Here is a 23,074-nt window from a genome sequence, read left to right on the forward strand (position 1 = left end):
CCAGTGGCCGTCCCGCGGCCCGGTGCACGCACTGGCGGGCTCCCGCCCTCCGACTTCGGAAGTTTTCGACCCAGGCGGCACGCCTAACCAAAGCCGGCTCCCAGCTGCCAGCTTGCTAAGATGGGAAGCTGATCGAGCTTCTCAACTCCCACTCAACCTCGAAGCCCAATCAGCTTCGGGGACTACTGTCGGAGTAAATGGCCACGGGTAGCCTAACCGACTACCCCTGGTTCTTCTGAAAAATTATCAGGCCTTTGGGCCTCCCAACGCCCCAAGCATTGGACCCCCTTCCCTGGCCGGCTACCTCTGAAGCCGACTCACAGAAGGCGGCCCAGCCTCAAGCAACCTCCCTCCCCAAGACAACCGCGGGGTGGCCGACTCCAAGAAGCCGGCCTCAAAGTGCGCCGACTCCAAGAAGCCGGCCGAGACCACAACCACCAAAGCTACTCCCACATAACGGTGACAAGACGGGGAGTGGCCACAGTGCGGCCCACTACCCCCGAAGCCCGAGGCGGGCATGGCTACAGGAGGCCGTACGGGACGGCCGTCTCCCGTGCGGCTCGGCACTGTAGCCATGCTAGCCTCAACGTCATCCACGACAGACTCTCTACGGCCCACGGGCGGCGGGCCCCCTTCAGCCAGAGAGAGGCGTGAAGGCAGCCCGGCCTTTCCCAGTCGGCCAAGGGCGTAGCCGGCCTCCAGAAGCCGGCTACTCCCTTCCTCAAAGCAGGAGCCCCATTAAGGAGACAAGACGAGGTAAGGCTACAGTGAGAGCCCCGGAGGCGGCCCACTGTAGCCACGCTTACCTCGACAAAGCCCTCGTCATCAGAGGCGAGGCTACAGTAAGCAGCCGCCAACAAGACCCTAGGCGGTGGGGCCGGCCTGTCGACCAAGAAGCCGGCAGCCGGCGGGACCCACCAGTCGGCGGGCCCCAATAGCCGGCGGAGAAGCCGGCGAGCGTAGACACTGACGGCTGGGTCCAGGGCCCAGCCGGATTACAATTGTACCCCCGGGGGGGTAGGCCTATATAAACCCCCCGGGGCACCCATGCAAAAGGGTTGGCTTCTAAGCTTAGCAAACACCATAGATAGAGAGAAGTAAGAGCTAGCCTTGTTCTTCTTCTCCCTTGAACCCAAACAGCTCTAGGAGCGATTGTAGCTACCTTTGCTGATCTAGTGATCATGCGGAGATCCCGCAGAGCAGGACTAGGGGTGTTATCTCCTCGGAGAGCCCCGAACCTGGGTAAGATCCGCCGGCGTGCATGTCTTCGCCTCATCCCGTTTCTAGGCACCGGCGACGTCTTATTGGCACCCATAATGATAAGCCACCCATTGGCATATGTCGCACCAACCACCCGACAATCGCAGTCAAGGGGGTTGATGCTCGCCACCCTACGATCGTTATGCTGCGTGAGATGCCGTTTCTGAAGATCAGGCGGCATCAGCAAGCAAGGAGCTGGCTTAAAAAGCTCCGGCCTCAGGGCTTTAAGTAAACGGTACAGCCCCGACGAGCATGCGGCGAGCGACATGGTACTGAGATTGTCCACACGCGAAACAATGAGCTTGATTACCTCTGTGGGGAGAGAATTCTAGCCACTCTTTCGGCGGACGCTGCTCGGTTCTGCCATTGTTAGTATTTAGGTTTCGGACGAGGGGGGGAGGCGCCTTAGCGGGGATGGAAGATTGGACAAGATTATGTGCGGACAAAGATGGAGAAGCGAATATGTGCTGCGGGAAGTGGACAGGTGATGATGACTACAGCACGCCGCTTGACTTACGAGACACATACCAGTAGCGTAGGGTCATGTCGATGCCAGACAACTTGCTTGAGTGATCACAGTACTGGTACTCCCTACAGTGCTATGCCCTATCTTGCTTGAGTAGAGTAGTAGAGTAGGACTCTGCTCTACTACTAGCACCGGAGGAGTAGTATATTCTAATCTAAAATAGTTACAAACTTCAATGCCCGAGCGTGGAATGACTACGAACCGTGCTCAAAGACCGTGTCTACTTGGTGTTTGGACATGGGCGACAACCTCAACGCCAACGGTGCTGCTCCCGTTGCACCGTATGTGTTTCTGTCCTTCCTGTTTGAAATCATGGTAGAATTCATGTTTCTACTCTGTATCCTACTACTATGCTAGTCCACATGATTAGTTTCATCTCTGTTATAGTCGTCATGATTTATTTTTTGCTTATTCGGATTAAATCTCGTAGTAACTTGCTCATATATTCAACTGGCGCAACGTCCCCTACAGCCACTCCCGTTTCATGGAAGGCCTGGTCGATGCCTCCAAGGAGACCTTCGTCCACTGCTATGAGTGCCTGATGCCGTTTTGTGGCTCGCCGACGGACATGGTGCATCACCTCACGGATGCGTGCAGCGGTCACTGCTGGCCCTTGGCGGAGAACATCAAGTACGAGACGTGCTACCCGTTCACCATGCCGGAGTCGCTGGAGGATCACCGCCGCCTGCTAGTCTCGGAGGAGGATGGCAGCATCTTCCTCTTGATCGTGGGCACCGGCGAGGCCCGCGCAGGCCGCCGCCCCGTCTCTGTAATGTGCGTCAGGGGCGACGCCGCTGACGCTGACACTGACACGAGGCCGATGTACGGGTGCGTGGTCAGTTTTATTACCCCTCCGGGTCGCGTGAGCGGCGACACCGGCCTCATCGAACGGACTTGGACTCTGGGGAGCTGGGACTATCCCGCCAATGTGGACTTGCAAAACCCATGGCATCCTTTACCCGCCGACGCGGTGCACGGGGACTCCAAGGAGGTTCACCTGGACATACGCATTATCAAGTTAAATGTTGATCATTAGTCTTCGCTCAATGTAATCCGCTGTCTAAGCATGTGGAGACTTCCATGCAGGATCTTGCTCTATTGGAGTATCGCACATGAATAAAAGTGTATCCGTTTATGGTTTAGTCTAGAATCTTCCATGTATGAATTTTTACTATAGTACTGGTGAAAGACTTACGATGAACCATTTCTTACATCTCCTCTGCCCGCTTGCAAGTCATCCTGATTTAATCCCTCCGTCTAGGTGTATAAGGGCATGGTTAATATTACTTAATAGTATAGCCAACTGTTGACTATAAGAAAGTGCCATGTCATCTGTAGCCAACATGTATAACAATCGATACTCAAAAACTAATTCTTAAAGATCATTTCTTGCAAAGCACAATAAGTGTTATTTCTTCACAAGTTTTGGATGCAGGTTGAACAGTTGAATGCTTTTGTTTGCAAAAGATACATTTTTATCTATTTCACCCGGATGTTTGTGAGCTCTAGAGATGAAATAATATCCGAAGAAACCTATCGATACCCGTTACACATGAGATGACCCCCACATCCTTTGTCAAAATAAACAACTCCCCGATCAATGCATTTCACTCTTCGGTGCAACGCACGGGCACCTTACTAATATAGATTAGTATGACCAAAAATTGAACTAACATTATATATAGTACGATAAATGTTGATGCATGTCACCTAAAATTATATCATTCAAAACTATGTTCAAATACGAATCCAACGATATAGTTTGTGTTGACATGCACTAACATTTCGTCAGTTAAATCTTCAGTCAAATTCAATGGGGGACTAATAAACCACGACCGATGTAGTACAAGTGTAGAGGGCGGCGCTGCACGGGAGTCTCACCTCTCACCCCGCTCGTGGCGCGGCAGTAAAGTCGTCATATCACAAAACCCAACCACTCCCAGTAATAAGTGGCCTGGTAAAATAAACGGACAAGCAACCATCACATCCCTCCATCTTTTTTGCATTTCATCTCTCTGCATTTACTTTCTCCGGTTCATCTCGCACACTCGATCCCTAGCTACTATTCCTAGGGCCAGTTCTTTTGGCGGCTTCCCCAGCTTTTCCCACAAGACTAGTCACAGTGGAGAGTAACAATAAGGCGCCTCACTCATTTATTTGGGCTTCTAAACTACTACTCCGTCCTGGTTTATTCCTCACCGTCTAGGTGTGTAAGTCATCTTACGAAAACCAAATAATCCCAAAACACTTAGGCGCGATGCATTAACTTCTACTTCGTACCTGGTTTCTTGTTTCTTGACATATCAATCAATAAGAGATAAAGAGTGTGCATGCTTTTAATGACTTGAGATATCAAACACGACATGCAGTGGTTAGTTCATTGCATGCAATACTATTAATTAGCAAATAAACATTAACGTTTCTCGTTTTCTCCTCCTCCTTGGTCACGGTGCACAGCCTAAGATGACTTACTCACCTAGACGGATGGCGTAGTGCATGTGACATGCACTAACATTTCATTAGTTAAATTTATGATCAAAATTTGACACAGATTACAATGGGGACCAATAAACCAGGACGGAGGTAGTAGTTATGTGATTACTAATCTAGAAGCCTAAAAGAACTGGCGCCTGGTACTCCTACTAGTAGTAGTACTCAAGTTGGAATTCCAATTGCACGGCACAACTTGTTAGGCAAAAAATTCGATATAGGGTGTAGGAAGCGGTTTGGGAATTTGCATGCCTTTCCAACCAGTGAGATACTCCATACAAAGTACGACAGATAAATAACCATAGAGAAGGAAGCTAAAAGTAAACAATCAAACGAGCATTTTTGCATTTGTTTTGCATTGAATCGTTTCACAAGCTTGACTAGTGCTATTTTTCTACTTTTACAAAAACCGCATCGTAATGTTAAAACGTGCATTTGCGCGTACATAAGTAATAGTAGTACTCTCTCCGTCTAGGTGTATAAGTCTTCCCTCCTTCTTGGTCACGGTGCACAACCAAAGATGACTTATTGACCTGGACGGAGGGAGTAGCACAGTCTGCAAGCATATATCAAGAGAGACGTGTAGTGCGATAGTATATAGTAAAGTTTGTGCTATATACACGTACTAGCAAAATGCGTACGAATACACAAGGTTTCCAAACTTTCCCTTTTACATACCTAATTAAGTATGCTAAAAATTCCTGAACGTTCGGGATTTATCATTTGCGTCCCAAAACTAATGAGATCACCTTACGAAACAAAAATTTTACTCCTCCTAAAAGCCACGGCGCTCGGAGGAGCGCTTGCGGCGCGCCACGAGTGCCCTGGTGCGCGGCCGTTTCCCAGCGCGCTGACACAATGCCTCTTCCTCAGCCTCGCAACTTGCGAGGTGCTGATTGGCGGCTTGCCGGTGGGCGAGCGCGATCTCACCGGTGTGGTGATCCGGCGCCAACAGGTACTCCTCCTCGCTGGAAGCGTGCACCCAGTCCACGTACCGCCAAGCGTAGATGAGGCGCTTGGGCCCGACTGCACTCAGGCGTCGGCACGGGCGTCCTCCACCACCCTCACGGCCCTCGCATGAGCCTTCTGCCAAAGAGCCAATTGCCTGACTCTCTCGGACGCGACATAGGCCTCCCAGGTAGCTTGTTCCGCGGTGCGCTTCTCTTCCTCGGCCTTCTTCTCCGCCTCTATTTTGGCGCGCTCTGCTGGAGGCAAAGCCTCCCACAAGGCGACATCCATTTCTTTCCAAAGCTCCTCAAGGCTGGGGGGCTCGGCGGGCGGCGCGGCGTTCTCCTCGTAGCGGGGAGCCGACGCGTCCTCCGGCGCGCGTGCTGGCGAGATTGGGAACTCTGACATGTCCACCTCGACGCATCGCGGTGAGGAGCGGAACGTCGACGCGTCCTCCTCGACTAGTGGCGGCGAGGAACGGAACGGCGACACGTCGCGTCGCGGCGAGGAGCGACACACCGACGCGTCCTCCTCGACTAGTGGCGGCGAGGAACGGAACGGCAACGCGTCGCGTAGCGGCGAGGAGCGGAACACCGACACGTCCTCCTCGACTAGTGGCGGCGAGGAACAGAACGGCGACGCGTGACCGTCCGCGCGGTGCAGCGAGGGGCTCCTAGGGCTTGGGAGGGGTGATGCCATGGTGGTCGACGTGAGAGGGAGGGGGAGGAGATAGCGATGAACGTGAATGTGAGGGGGAGGAGATAGCGATGTCGTGGGAGGCGCAGTATTTATAGCGAGCAATGGCACATCTACGTAAGATATGGACTGAGCTGCACTGACTTAACTACAGGTCCAGTTGCGTCACTGACATGTGGGCCAGACCCCTGTTGGGCCCATATGTCAGTGACCCAATGCACCTGCAGTTATGTAACAACTACGTGGGCATATTTTTTGGAGTAAATTACGGGGGAGCGAAGGGGAGGAAATATTGCTGGTCACAACGGATTGGACGAGCGTGGGGGAGGAGAGTCATGCATGCAGATTTTTTCACACGGGGTGGAGTGGTGGGACCGCCGGAGGGAGAAGGAGAGTTTGGCAGGCATATTGTTTCCACACATGGAGAGGAAAAGATTTGGAGACGAACGGGCTTCCTGCAGGTATGGGGAACGGTGCATAATAAGTCATCTTGCATGCCGGGCTAGGTATAGTCTCAAGTCATTAAAAACATACATGCCCCACACATGTTCATATTTCAAGGTGCACTAAATTATTGCGTGCGATGATTAAGGCTGGCCATAATGGTCGTATCTTAGCTGGTATCATGCACACGGGAATAGCAAACATGCTGATGTGGCAAAGAATTAAACAAGAGAGGGGGGTTAGTGTAACTAGTGTTCATGCATGCATTGGTAAACACATTTTTTGTGAAGAACGACAGCACTAGTTGAGTACTTTTGCAGACTTCAAAAACTATTCCACTGCCTCTACTATCTTGCTAAGAGTAGGTGAAATTTTTGAATCGAGCCCTTTAAACTAGAAGGGAGGTAGTGGTACTCTAAGGCTGGTCATAGTGGGGAGTAACTTAGACTAGTAACATGCATATGTTACTAGTCTATGTTACTACCTCTATAGTGCATAGTATCATAGATTAGTATCATAGGTGGTCTCATTTATTGCCATGCATGACACATAGTAGCATCACATTTATTATGTTACGGTATCTACCTATGTTACTATAACCATCTCTCTCTTCTTTAATTGCCTACCACATTAGCATGTTTGCGAGTCCCAAGTGCATGATACTACTTATGTTACCCCCACAATGGCCAGCCTAATAGCTAACCTTGTTTTGATGACAAGATAGGACATGGCACGCACCTAGACGGAGGAACTAGTCTGCATTGTGCATTTAAGTTTTGTCTGAAGTCAATGTACCTCTACTTTCACCAGACTTATAGAAAAATGTGTCAACATTCACAATGTCAAATCAATATTTTTACACTCATTATAAAACGTAGTTCTTATACTCATTATAATCAGTATTGTAGATATTGATATTTTTAGTATAAATTTGGTCGTGGGATTTCATTGATGCCTATCAAAGCGTGGAGGAAGCGGAGCTTAGGGCTTGCATTGCCGGTCTCTACATAGGTATTTCTCTTCATAATCCTGTAATTTTAGAGACTGATTGCGCTTTTGTGGTAGCGTCTCTTGCATCGGGGGACTATGACAGGTCTGCTATGCGTGACCTGAAGATGAAAGCGTTGAGCATCTCGAAGTTGATCAACAATCTTCAATTGTCAAAGATTAGCCGTTCGGCCAATAAGGTGGCACACTTAATCGCTAAGTATAGCTTTGACAATAGATTAGATGGTATTCTTGTAAATAACGTACCGCCCTGTGTGGTGAATATTGTATCGAATGAGAGTACTGGTGTGGCTGGTTAATTAATATAAAGTGGTGTTCAAAAAAAGTATAAATTTGGTCAAACACTTTGCAAACGGTTGACGGGAGTAAAAAGGACCAGAGGGAGTATCATGCATGCGGAGTAGGCAAAAAAATTGCTTGTCTAAAAAAAGGCAAAAAAAATTGCTCATTTATAGTCGGCCGAAGTCTCAAAGGGCGCGACTGCGCGAGGGAGGCGAAGGTCGTGGGAGGTGCGACGTTTGACAGAATTAAGTGAAGTTACATCCACGCGTCGGCATGGCGTGCGAACATGCAGAAGCTATACCGTCAGGCCTATGATATGGGTCTAGTAGACATGACATCTAGTGGGTCCCGCATAGTTCTCGAGAACTCTTTGGGGGCTTGCAGCCATTTATCCACAGGGCAAGCCAGCAACCCCACGCCGTTCGCACGCCCTACTCGTCCCCGTCTTCTACCTTACAACAATTCGCTCCCAGTCGTCCTGTCCTTTCACATTAGTTCGCTCCCAGTTTTTTTGCGGGGTACAACAGTTCAACTTCTGCTAACCCCCCTCCAAAATCCATGGCCTCCCAAATCTCCATGGTCGCTGATGAGTACCAGGTTAGAGGCATCACCGGCGATCAGTTCATCGTCATCTACACACGTGGATCCGAGACGGTGAAAGCATGGCTTGCTCACTTCCTACGCATCTTCAACAGTTCAACGGATGAGTGGGTCGCAGGGCTAGATGTTGAGTACACCACAGTCTTGAGACGAGAGAAGGATCTAGAGGACGAAGAGAGGAAGAAGCCCGCCGTGATCCAGGTTTGCGTACATAATGTTTGCTTGGTCTACCACATATGCCATGCCGACGTTGAGTGCCAGGATTTTAAGAACTTCCTCAAGGACAAAAGAGTGAAATTCGTTACTGTAGGCTTTAAGAACGACAGGGATGTCCTGCGTCGGATAGGTCTCGTTGTAGGCCAGCCCTTCAATCTCCAGAAGGCAAGCCTGGTGTCCTCCTCTCAACCTTCAATGCTGACCATGGCAGCAGCCATGCTTGATCCTTCGTACGCTAAACTGAAGAAACCTCATCACGAGTTTCATCATGCATGGGAGTCGAAGACATTAGATGAAGATCACATCCTGTACGCAGCAATGGATGCCTACCTTTGTTTAAATATCTACAAGGGTTGGATGAAGAAGCAGAGCCCAGTGTCCGGTTCAAGCAAAGAAGCGTTGGCGAAGAGGAAGAGGAAGAGGGACGAGGACGAAGTTGAGGACGTGGACTCGGACTCCGAGTAGGTGGCAGTGTCGTCGCTCATGCTGGTTCTACTGCAGTGTCAAGCGGACTAGTTGCTTAGTTTATTTTCAAGGGTGTGTTGTGCTGAGGCCCCAGTAGAACTATGTTTATGTTCTTTCTCGTTATTTGAACTCTTTAGTACGTACAGTAGTACTAGTACTATGTCTTACTACGGTTCTTCTTGCAGTTGGTACTACTGCTCGTATCTTCGTGTTCCTACTATACTTAATACGTTCGTACTAGTAGTATAATTTGGGTCAGTCGATTTGTGAAAGAAGTTCGACGGAGCGAAGGAGGAAGACAGCAGAAGAGGTGGAAGAAGCCCTTCTAGCCATCCGTGTTGCATCAAACGGCTCACATGAGTCGACTGACCCAAATTGCTCCTTCAGATTGCAGGATCCACGTGGCATTCAAGGTCTCGAAGGTAGATTCCGCGTCCGCACCCGGTTTGCGGGCTCGACGCGCGCGCGACCGGCTTCCGCCGCGACAGCCACCATGCGCGCCTCCTCCGCGTGGGCGGAGACGACAATGACACGCTAGTTCCTCCTCGCCGGCGTGCTGGAGCATGCGCTCGTCCTCCACTTCGTACGCTGCGTGCATAGACGCGACTCCACCAGCTGCTCGCATGCTTGGCAGCGTGGCGGCATCGCGAGGAGGGACTGCAGACGACGTGAGCGGGCGAGCCTTCGGCTTCATAGCACAGGGATGGCGGCGACACGGCGGTGATGGGCGAGAAATTGTTGGCCGGAGCAGGCGGGCGCCGGCATGCGCAACGGCGGCGGCGGCATATTGATGAGTGCGCGTGTGGGAGCTTACTTTAGTTTTATATATAAGATTGGTCAAACTTAAAAGAAAACCGTACTAGTACATGTAAACATTAGACTTAGGCAGCGCTTTTATTAGTTAGTACCACAGCCACAATACGGAATCCTGTGCAAGCGCGTGAACCGCGGCCGCGCGGTTGATCGAACGGTGCGTCACCGTGTCGCGCTCGAAGGACATCCACCGAACCTTTTTGTGTGCGTGAAAACAATCCTCGAATATTACTCAACTTTTTTTTCCTGTGAAAGTTCTTGACGCTGCAATATTTCCATATATTTGAATTTAGCTCCAGTTCGTGTTTATTTGGATTTGGACATTTTAGGTGCGCCCTAGTTTTTTTTAATACTGATTTTGTGTGTGTGACTGAGAGAGAACGTGTGTATGTGTCCATATGTGTGTTGTGGCGGAAGGGCAATGTGGAGACGGTGTGCGTGTGGTACAGACATAGAGAGGTGTGAATGTGCAAATGATCATGCATGAGTGAGACATAGACAGATGCCGATACGTTGTGTCTACATGAGAGAACGGTCTTCTAGTTTACATGTGTGTGTGTGTGTGTGAGAGAGAGAGAGAGGGAGACAGAGAGACAGAGAGAGCAGCATCCGTAACACAACAACCATCTCTCTCGATTCGTCTGCCCCTCGCATGGTTGCATGCAACACATGCATCAACGCGCACATTTTGACACCCTCACCCGGCCCCTGCCCACCTCAAGGCCGCACAATCTCTTCGTGAATACCCATTTCTCTCCTTAGTTTTGTTTTCTCTCAATATTTGACACACACACACACACACACACACAGAGAGAGAGAGACACACGCAGCACAACACACACACACACACACTCCCCCGAGCACACAATTCATCCCCATCCAAGGTTATACGGCGACCACTCTCGCTTGTGCTTCTTTGCACCCCAACATGCACAACACCTCAATCTTCAAAGAGGGCATCGAGAAGATCAAAGACGGCGACCACACCGCGCTAGAGAATGCGGGGTCATTTGGAAGCAGGGTGATGTGACGACGACTGACTGACTCCTCCCCCACCCTCTCTCTCTCTTGCACAAAATTACCAATCCCTCTCTCCCCCGCACAAAATTGTCAATCCCTCAACCCACGAGATCCTTCCCTTCTCGTCCATGTTTTTCCAGCTCTCTCATCAAACATGTTGTCTCTTCTCCTTCCACGTATACAGAATCCAGATGCACACGCATCTCATGTATATTACATGTATCCATGTTTCTCACAGACCTAACTTCTTCCTCTCTCTTTCTCTCTGTATCTCTCTCTCTGTCTCGTTAGGTTTGTCTCCTACTCTCTCGTCCACATACATACAATCTTTCCCGCCCTATCTGCTCCATCTTCAAAAGCTCTCTCTGCACGTTTCATTCACACATTGGGATATGTCAAAATGTTGCTTCGATAATGGCTGATGTAGAGTTATGGTTGTTTTTGTTGCATCCCACAAAGTAATAACTATGAAATGCATTTAGATTCTCATTTGACTGGGATTATGTGAGTTTGAGCATGTTGTGAAGTACTATAGACCTTGTATATATCTTGGGATTCGACAATGATTGTAACTATTGAATTGTATAGACCATTACATTCGAAGTCAATAGCCTAATATATTTATTTTACAATTTCAACAAATGATTAGTTCACTACAAACTAAGAAAACAAATGTGTACTCCCTCCGTTTTTATTTAAGTCCGCGTATTAGCATTGGTCAAAGTCAAGTTTTGTAAACTCTCAGAAAGCTTATAACAAAAAATATTAACATATACAATAACAAATAAATACTATTAGATTCATTATTGAATGTACTTTCACATCATACATATTTGTTATGGTAAAAGTTTATATTTTTCTATAAACTTGGTCAAACTTTAGGAAGTTTGACTTTGGTCAAACCTAATATGCAGAGTTTACTACTACTACTCGCTAGTTGCTTAGCCGAATCACTCAACACGCCACACGGGGAGTCCAGTGTCACAAAATTTTGAGGTCGGTGGGAAAATCTCTCGCGGCCCTGATTCGAGCAGTGGGAAGTTACCATCATAGCCTTCGGAACAGGCCTACGGATGACGCTTGGTAGGGGGCTGTTTTTGTAACTTCAGGTCACCCTACCCAGCCAACCCCACCCCGGCACCCAGAGTAGTACACCTGAATACTCCCCATTTTCTATCCCCACCGCAAAATAGACTTCTCCACGGCACCGCAGCCTTTGTGCTCCTCCCCTTTACATCGGCGCACTCGTCCACCGCAGCGCATCTGCCTCATCGACGACCTCGTACGCCGCACTGGAGCCGGTCCACCGTCGTCGTCGTACACGGAGCCTCTTCCCCGGCATCGTCTTCCACGGTCTCGGATCTGCTTCCCGGAAGCCGACGCCAAGCGCAGAAGTACCACCGTCGTGGACAATGAACTGACTCCCATTGTCGACCATGACTCACAGAGGCCGCCGCGACCATCGTTCTCCTCCTCGATTGGTCATGTGTGTATTGAATCACTTAGCAGTACATGTGCAGTTCCAATTTTGTTCATACCTACCCTTCAAATTTCCTGGGTGCTATTGTTCCCGTAAAGTAATTGGTTATAGCCTCCATTGTCCAACAGAATATTAGCTTGTAATTGTGCATCGCTCCTGTATCGCGCTAGTAGAGAAGAGAGTAGAGATAGCAGAGACGTCGGGAAAGGATCGCGCGCGCGCGGGAAAAAGCGGCCAGGCGTGCGCTAGTTTTGGCGTGCGGCGTCCGGCGCGCTTTATAAAATCCAACTCCCTCCCACCACTCTGTGCCTTGCCACCGCTCTCTCCCCGCTCTATGCCTCGCCACCGCTCTCTCCCCGCTCTTTTTCGCCTCGCCGCCGCCGCGCCACCATGCCGCCGCGTCGCCGGGAAACTTGGGGATACCGCGGCGTGCGCGCGCGCCCCTCCGGTGGCTTCTCCGCCGAGATCCGGTTCCGCGGGAGGCGCCTCGGCCTCGGCAATTTCGACACCGCCAACGAGGCCGCCCGCGCATACGACGCGGCAGTGTGGCGCCTCTGGTGGCCTCATAGAACATTGAACTTGCCCAACGTGCCGACGCGGGGGCGGGCGCAGGAGCTCGCGCCTCTGCCGCGGCTTAGGGCGTTGTGGCGCCAACACTTCCGGCAGGACATCATCAATTAGCGCGAGTTCTACGTGCAAAGGAGGGCGGAGAGGGATAAGAGGAGGGCGGAATGAGCCGCCTATCGCGAGGACAAGCGTAGGCGAAAAGCGGACGCTCAATTCAACATGAGGCTAGGAGCAGCGTCGCCCTGGGAATCCGACGACGATCGGTATCTTCACGCCTACAGTCAGATGTCGGAGGAGGACATCACCGAGGAGGAGTCGGACGACGAGGAGTAGTTGAATTATCTTTTTTTATCTATCTATGCTGAGAACTTTCCTCTACTCTCTAGTATCTACTTCTCGATCTCAGCACTGTAAACGCTTTTTTAAAGCGCCGCGCGTTGCGATTCTGTTGGAGATGCTCTAACATGGCAGACGAGTGCTTTAATGTTGCCCACAAGATGCGCGAGTATTACTAGTAGTATATTTTTCTTGCCATGTTGAGATTTTAAAACCACGAGTGCGAACATGCAGAGGAGCAATGAAGACCAAACACGGGATATTCGGGACATCTTCAAGGAGCGTGGCAAGTTAAAGAGGAGCTGCACCGAACCTATAAAACGAGCTTTGGTAAGTAACACCCTTTCAATTACTTTCGTGTAGCCTCGTGTTCTTCGATGTGTATATGTTGTAGTTTCTGTTTCTCTTAAGCGTGGTGTTCTTCGATGTGTAATAAGAAGAGTCTTAATCGTCCTAATGCTTTCGTTTTTAGCTTGATGTAGGAAGTGGGTGTTCTCACCTTGTAGTCTGTTTTTTTCCTTTTGAATTCACTTCTCCGAGTTCTGTTTATCTGGCTTCTACTAAATGGATCTAGGTTGCTCTGAGTATTGATCTAAAAAAGAAGTAACTTCATGTCAGGATGCAGTTCCTCCGAGGAGGGAAGTATGGTCAACCTCGAGATCATGTTTCCAAAATGAGGCTGGATTACACACAAGGTGCCAGTTCCCTAATGATGCTGGATTAGACACAAGGTGCAAATTCCCAGATGATGCTGGATTACACACAAGCCAGGTGGAGTCGTCAGCTGTTCGTGTCCTCGTGGCATTAGTAAAGGCTGAAAGAAAGCGTGCAGCAGCCCTTGAGAATGTAGGTGAGTTCCTGAAGAAGGGCAAAGAGCAATCAGATGCTCTCTTCACCCAAGCCAAAGAAGAGATGGAAGAAGCCAGAAATAAGCTAGCAGAGGCAGAGCAGGCTAGGCGTCTCCTGCTATCTAAAACTGTTGTCAATACAAAATTTCCTTCATAATAGCTAGGTTCAAATGTATATCCAGTCAGCATGCCTGTTGTGATGTCGGTGCATCTACTGATGTGGCACAAAATGTTTTTTCGGGTCATGTAATAACAGCAATTACTTTCCAAACAATAACAGACGAAGCATTGGACATGGTATAGTTCACGCGCAAGCCCGACATTCCAAGTTCAACTTCCACATCAAACTCATGTTCACAAGTATCTGCACATTCATACATAATGTCCACAACCATGATTCACTTCAAAGCCAAAAAAATGTGAGGAGAGTTATAAATAAAGAAAATCCTCTACTAATTCCTGCTACCAGTGCGAGCACAACAAGTCAAGACCATGCGTAAATTAATTATATTTTAGTCATTTTTGTGTTCTAAAATGCCTGCCGGCTCGCGGAAGGACGTGTTGCTGGCACACGTGCGGATTCAATGAAGGCAGGCGGGGCAGTCTTAAGCTGGTTGCACGCGGCGAGGAGGCGTGCTCAGCCGGGCCTGCAGCGAGTGCGGCCCTCTTGGCCGGCGCGCCGGTTCAATGCCTGCGCTATGAGAGGTCGTGTCCGTGTCAGAGCAATCTCTCCCTCCAGTCCTTTTTTGTTTGGGTATAACAAAATCTCGTTTTCCATTCACAATTTACAAGTAAAATTCATGGACAAACTTTGACCCAAAGTACGATGGGGACTAGTAAACCAGAATGGAGGTAGTAGTTTTTTTAATCAAAGAAGGGTTTCCCCTTCCGATTTTCATTACTAAAAACCAGCATCTAAATCTAAACCATAGTATTTGCCCTAGAACTACCAGGTTCAACATCTCGCAACATAAACCCATACAACCTCCATCGCAAAAAAAAACCATACAACCATACGCCAAGGAGGTACGTATTACTATGAATTCCATTTTCGCTCCATACCAATCGTTCTAAAAACTACTTACTACTTATAACGCGCCATTGAAAATCGGAACTCTTAACCCCGCTAAAAACGATATTTTAAACGTGGCTACTCGATCTGTGGCAACTGGCGAGCCACCGCGCTCCAAGTTGTTCACCTGTGGTCCTGACCATCAACTCCTACGGATAGAATTATCACGCGAGCTGACTATTCCTACAAAGGTGCTCCACCACGTACCCGGTACCCGCGAATGCAGCAATCGTGCACCTAGGGTTTTAGGGTTTATTTGTTAACATCGCCTTTACGTAACACTCATGTGTGCGAGACAGCGAGAGGCCGACTGCGTGCGTGCGCCTCTTCTCTTCGTATATGTACTCCACCGTTTGTCTGGTATCCAAAAAATTATAATAACTACTAGCAATGTGCCAATGCGTTGCCACACGATCAAAGTAGATTAATACATATTCACCGATTTGATAGAAAAAATTCTAGTTTTGAAATACGTATATCACTAAAAATATGTTATGTTTCACTCAAAATATATTCCTTTGGCGGTTTTGATGAGATAAGGGAGGAATGTTATTGGTTTCAAGATTCGAGAAGTGGTATATGTCTAATTTCTACTCTTACTAGCAAGATGCCCGTGCGTTGCACGGAACATCAAGATCTTGTGGGTATGAGTCATATGTAGAGACATATAGGGTGTGTGAGAGAATCCCATAGAGAGAAAGACAAAGTGAAAGACGAGTGGAGACTGTGTGTGTGGTGGTGAAAAAGAAAGCTTAGGTACCGAGTGATACCAGAGAACAGTAGAGATGTGAGAGATAATGAAAACCATGTAATGTATAATGATAGGGAGAGTGTGACACTTCTCAAGGGAGACGTCGAGAGACCATGTTTGCGAGGATAGGAGAAACATGAAGTGAGCGTGCGGGTGAGCTGGAGAAAAGAGAGTGATAGCTACCTGAAGGAGCATGCATGTGAGAGAGATGGGCTGAAAGGAGTGAACAAAAAAGGGATTCAAATATTTGAATTCCAGATGATGATACATGTAATCCATACTCGAACCAAAATTGATCTATCAAACATCCATACTCATATGAATTCACGCACATCTATGTTATTTAATATGTAGATATTACTGATCCATACATTTTAGTAGAACATAATTTGGTTAAAAAAATTCGAATTCAACCTTGAGATTTCGAGATCGTTGTATTTGTAAATCATATTATACATATAAAGGAGCAGAATTCTTTGTTGTGCTTTTGAAAGTATATATAAAAAATCATGTATATAGAATGTAATTCCAATTGAAAATGGATCCCGCCCGAAAAAAATAGAATACAAACGGGATTCGAATTGAGTTGGCACGGTAAACGTGCACTCTGCAAAATTTGAACGAAGCGGGGAAAGTCGCAGTAACCGCCCGAAACCAAAATCTGCGAGATGGAAATCACTACTGCCTATCCCTGCCACGCAAAGCCTATCTGCTGGATTTCTATAGGTTTCGATAGGGGTTGGTTTGCAATTTCACCCAAACATGACGTAACCGCCTCTCACCCGGATTAATACACGGTGGGCGCCAAAACACAGTGTGTCCTCGGCCGAAATCGACTCCCTCCCCGATTCATATTCATACACGGTGGGCGCCAAAAACAAACTCTCGTCGGCAAATATTCGGTGTATGCGAGATTACCGTCCTATCCCCAACCGACTAATGTTGCTGTGTGTAGTAGAAATTTGAAACGGGGGCTAAGTTTGTAAATTTCCTCGCATTTGAGACAAGCGCGCCCTGAATACATGGTTCCCCCCTTCCTCTCTACCTCCCTTTTCCCCATTCGTACTCCGTGGGCGCCAAAACACCCTCTCCACCCCACCCTCCTCCGTCCGCCGCCGTCCGCCACCCCATCCACCGCCGTCCTCCTCCACCATGCCGGAGCTGATACCCCGACGCCACCGTCCATTACAAGAGATCGACCTCTCTCATCCATGGCTTCGGACCGGGATCCTTGCATCCCGACCTCTCGCTTCATCCCCGCCGTCATCCACCTTGCTGGTGCCGCTCCTACGACCGTCTCGTCCACCGCGCCCCGCCGCCACCGTCTACCCTCCTAGATCTGCTTCCACGCCGCCGACAGCCATCGCTACCGCAGCACCGTCAAATTCTCAGCAGATGCGTACACGGCGCCAATCCAGAGGCGGTACTCTTTCGTATCTGCTCAACTTATTTATCGCAGCAAGAAAATAGATCGCCACTGCTTTACTCTGATTTCTTGTCTTGGTTGCGAAGTTGCCTTTGTCCGGTTTGCACCTTCAGATCCGCCATGGCACGCTCAACACTATACTCCCAATGCTTATGGTTTTCTCCTTTTATATTCCACACTAGTTAAATCACAGTAGACTAAATTTCAAAATTGGGTCAGTCGATTTTTCAGAGCTTGCCGGAGTTCGCCAGTGCGATCGAAGGGGCTCGGGTGGTTGTGGGGCCTCGCCGAACGAAGAAAACTCGACGCGGGTGGGGGTTGGGGCGGGGGTGGGGGTGGCGGAGGAACACAGGCGGTGGGGGCCGGTGGTCCGGCCGGCGGCCCGTGCGGTGTTCTGTATGGGAAGAATCAGAGACGAGGAAGAAGAAGGGTTAGGAGACGTAGGATCTTCATCAAACCGCCTGAAATGGTCGAGAGACAGCTGGGAGTTGCATTCTTAATGCGCTCTGGTTCATCATGTGTGGGCACTGCGCAACCAACATTTTATTATCCAAAATCTGCTTGCTCTTCTTTACCATGTTCCTCTTCCGTTCTTCTTTAATATGTACTCTCTCCGTTCCTAAATACAAGTCTTTGTATAGATTCCACCATGGACTACATATGGAGCAAAATGAGTGAATCTACACTCTAAAATGTATCTGGATACATCTGTATGTGATCCATAGTGGAAATCTCTACCAAGACTTATATTTTGGAACGGAGGGAGTATGATAGTAGTACGGTATGTTCCTTGTACTGAAGATGAGCAGGGACATTTGCAGTGTAGAGGTCTATACGGTCGGTTGTGATGGACACTTTGAGCCTCTTTGATTCGTAGGATCTTGTAAACATACAAATAGGATTTGTAGTGGCCTGCCCACTTGAATCCTATAAGAATAGCAAGGAAATGCGGGGAGTTGTGTCGCCTTTGAGAGTTACACTGATATTAACAGTACCGCACCTTCACTTGAAGAGAGCTGGTATCTGAAGCCTTTCTAGCCGTACCGGCAATGCTAGCACATATATTCCAGCAAGTTCCACTTTACTGATTTTACGCTGATGCTTAAGGTTTTCCCGTTATATCTACACTATGATCTGTGTAGCTGCTTTGTGTCGCACTAGCAGCAGTCCACTCTTGAAGCTAAACACTGCAATGACTTACAAAATTGGCACCAAGGCATTGAGAGCCATTCTGGATGCAATGAAACTCATATGCTCCCCACATGTTGATTCTTGTTCAGAATACGATCCTAATGACTATTCTAACCTCGAAGAGTCAAAGGCAGATGGCCTGTCCTGTTCACCCGTCAAGGTGCCTGTTCTAATTTGGCAATGTTTTATTGATTGTGGGTATCTTGCATATGTTGTCTTGCATTTCTTCTACTTTGTTGCACTGCCATCTGCTTAGTTTACTCATCATATATGTCGAGATGCCATGCCCATCCATTATCAATACATATTCCATCTGTCATCATACCATGTTTTTCCATTCAAATGTTGTTCTTGTGCATCAAACATCAAAAAGGAAGAGGGTGATTGCCGAACCTGAAGGAGCACCAGCAAAGTCCTTGAAAAACATGGTGGTGCCGGAGAAATCAGACAGCACCCCACTTATATTGGTTGTACAACCAGTGACACAAAACGTAGGACCGACTCCAACAAACTGTACCCATACTTCACTGGCCACACCACTAGCCCCACCACACAGGACCTGCACTCCAGCAAAAGGTATACCGATTTCCTTTGCCATAGCACCAGCTGTACCACAGAAAAATCCCACTCCAGCAAAAAGTACTGCAAGTCCACCGGCCGAAGACCTATCCCAACTGCAGAGACGGCCAATTCCTGCAGATTGGAACCCCATTCCATTTATTCCCAGTTTAAAAGACAATGCTTTCAATATTGTTAGGGACTACGTGCATATATTCCCATCATGGGGAGATTATTGTGAAGACAAACACCATTTTCACATCTTCCTGTCCAACTTACGTGTAAGTGCTATTATTCATGGTTATTATTTTCCTGTTTTCTGTTGATTGAAACATCAATGATTTACATTACATTGTTGTAACTAGGTGAGGGTCAATCTGGATAGTCATGACAAGCAAAGCTTGCTTGTGCTTTTCAAGGAAGCATTGCAGCAGTATCGGTGTTACCTAGGAAATCACACTTTGATGGCAAGTCTATAAACGAATTTCCGGTGAAGTCTCCTGTGCTAAATTTAGAAGACATTGAATGGAAAAACCTTGTTATGCACTGGTCTCATTCCCAGGATGAGGTACTGTCTATGAAATCACATGACAATTTGAACTTCTACTTTTCCGCATGTGCCTTACAGATCTTTTTTGCAGGAAATCTGCTCGAAGAAGAATTCCGTTTGACAAGAACAACAGGATATCGCAAATATGCTACCCGCTGCTTTGCTCTTGTTAGTACCTGTTGTCCTGTATCACTGTACTTGCATACATACCTGGTTCATTATGTGACAGCAGTATGCATGATAGCTTGCCTATCAATTGTTCGCTCCAAATTATCTGATCTGTATGAATGGTTACTTTAGTGTAGAATATATCCAATGCCAATGTTTTTTTAGCTCTGCATTGTTCTTGTAAGTACATGCTGTCCTTTATCAGTGTACTTATAATGACAGGTAGTTGTTCATGTACCATCACTCTGCAGCTTATTTTCCTTTGCCCTCCATTTTCTACACATCAGATCTATATTTACTCTTACGATAAGGTTGGTACTGAAGAAGTTTAGTTGTGCATTGCTCTTGGCTGTACCTTTTGCCTGTATCGCTGCACTTACATTTATAGCTACTTGGTTATGTAGCATCACTCTTCATCTTATCTTAAATATTCTCCATTTTTTCATATATTATCACATCTATATTTACTCTTAACAAAATGTAGAATAAAGGCAATGCTTTTGAAGAAGATTCTGTGGTAAACTTCTTGAATCCCCCCCCCCATCAGCATGGACAAGGCCTTTATAGAGCCTGTCTTCACCAATAATGTAAGTTTGTCCATCTCAAGCCTTCAAACTTTGTTGTATATATTTGGTTAGGCATGACTGCAACAGCTGTTTATTTTTGGTGTTTGCATCAAATTCCTTGTTTAAAGTTTATTATGTAGTTCATAAACAAAGGTTTGTCCTTTCTCAATTTAAGTTTTCAGTTGTACAACCAAGTTCCTTCTTCATACCATGTAAATTAAACTATACAGAACAAGTGATCTTCTTTTGCACTGCATGTATGCTTCTGTTCTTCATCCGTAATCCAGTGGTGTGGTGAACCTACTCACTACAGCACAATGTCATATTCTGCAATGTCTTAACTATGAACAATGTCATATCATTCTACTATTATTTAAACCGTCTTTTTTATTTGCCAATCTGAAATGGTATAAATTGACAGCACACTAACCATTGATACTTATGAGTTCTTGATCTGTAATCCAGTGGTGTCGTGAAGCTGCCAACTCCTTCACAATGTCATTTCCTGCCATGTTTTGACCTAAACAATACCATATTGTGTTAATGCAATTTTAAACTGTGCACTTTATTCATAAGTAAGAAATGTGGTGAATTGTCAGCACCGATACTTTTATGTGCAAAACCTGTCATCTGTCTGCTTGTTTATCTTTCAGAGTGAGGAAGATATAAGTGTTGAACAAGCGCGGTCTCATCATCTTGCTCAGCTGCTTGCGCTGCAGCTCCCCAGCAGGGCTAACCTTTCTTGAACTCTATTGAAGTGCTGTCAGTTTTGTATATTATTTTGTCGGCATGTTTATTTGCACTGGTGCCGATCTTTGATGCCCAGTGTATGTAATATGCTGTCTGCTTGTGCTTTATTATCATAGTGGCGAACTTTGATGCCCAGTGGATGTAATATGCCGTAATTTATTTATTGTATAGTCTAGGTTTTTTCTTATTCACGATGCTGCAGTAATTTTACTGTATATATATCATGTCTTCGCAGTAAACCGGCCAAACCGTAAAATTATGGTACATAATCGGGCCGTCATGCAATCACGATGTAGGTTGGGCCTGAAACGTGTCGAACAGCTCACGGGCCGGCAGCAGCCCGAAATGAACCCCGGCCCATGATTGTGCGAATCAAATCATGGGCTTTTAACAGGCCAAAATTGTCTCGGTCCTTGTTTGGCCCAATCAGATATCGGCTGCGAGCAGGCCGGATGCAAACCGGGCCGTAGTTAGGCCCAACTATATGACGAGCTTTTAACAGGCCAAAATTAATATAGGGCCGAAATGTTAAACGGGCCCTTAACAGGCCAAAACTAATATCAGGTCGAATTACTAAGTGGGCCTTTAGCAAGTGGGCCCAAAAGCATAGTGTCAAGTTGACGGGCCGAATCTGATATGGGCCATAATTGAGCCCAAAGCCTCTTAAAGGGCCGGACTTGATCTGGGCCGTAATTTGGCCCAGAACGTGGTAGGCTTTTAACGGGTCGGATCTCATATGGGCCACTATTAGGCCCGGAGCATGGCAGGCCATTAATGGACCGGATCAAATATGGGCCGGCATTTGGCCCAAAGCATGGCAGCCAGTTAATGGGCCGCCTACTAGGGTCCTCAAAATCTTGTGGGCCTACAGCTGGGCTGGCCCATTAATGTCGGTGAAATCTCGTGGGCCTTTAGCTGGGCTGGCCCATTATGATCCGCAAGAATCTTGTGGGCCTTTACCTGAGCCGGCCCATTATGGCACACAAAAATATTGTGGGCCTTTACCTGGGCCGGCCCATTATGGCCCGCAAAATCTTGTGGGCCTTTAGCTGGGCCAGCCCATTATGGTCCGCAAAATCTCGTGGGCCTTTAGCTGGGCCGGCCCATTATGGTCCGCAAAATCTTGTGGGCCTTCAGCTGGGCTGACCCATTTAAACTTGATGGGCCGGTCCACGTGTCAACATATCATAGGCGCGTCTCGCCCATTGGATGAGTGACACATGTGCCAATGCGGACCTGACACGTGTCTCCTCCAGCCAATGATGATTTTACACGTGGACAATCCCCATTGGCCGGGGCTGTTAACGGGTTATCGGATCGAAAACCCGACCCGATAGCTTAACGGCGTTCCGTTACGGTGGATGCCACGTGTCGGTCACCCTTGATGAAAGCACTTCTGTGACGCGCGATTTATCGTCATGGAAGTGGACACTTCCGTGATGATAATTTTGGTAATGTCATAGAACAATTCTGTCATAAATTTGTTATGGATGTACATGCATGACAAAAAACGCGACCTACTGTGACAAACACGTATCATCACGGAAGTGTATTTTTTTGTAGTGCAGAAGGCTCCGGATGGTGTGATGAAGGCGGTCATCAAGCGGTCGGCCATGTTCAACTTGATCTAGTGGTAACCTGAGTAGGCATCCAAGAAACTCAACAGCTCGCATCCGGCTGTGGAGTCTATCACTTGGTCAATCCAAGGCAAGGCAAACAGATCTTTGGGGCAAGCTTTGTTGAGGCTGGTATAATCAATACACATGCGCCATTTTTGTTCTCTTCAATACAAGGACTGGGTTGGCAAGCCACTCTGGAAAGAACACTTACATAATGAAGCCGGCTGCGAAAAGCCAGGCTATCTCTTCACCAACAATACTTCTCTTCTCCTCTGACTGGTGGCGGAGGGGTTGTTTGACTGGTTTGGCATCTGCTCGGACATGTAGCTTGTGCTCGGCGAAATCTGTCGGTACACCCGGCATGCCCTTGGGAGACCATGCAAAGATGTCCCGATTCTCACGGAGGAAATCGACGAGCTCGCTT

This window comes from Triticum aestivum, chromosome 5D, assembly GCF_018294505.1.
Source record: "Triticum aestivum cultivar Chinese Spring chromosome 5D, IWGSC CS RefSeq v2.1, whole genome shotgun sequence".
Classification (NCBI taxonomy): Eukaryota; Viridiplantae; Streptophyta; class Magnoliopsida; order Poales; family Poaceae; genus Triticum; species Triticum aestivum.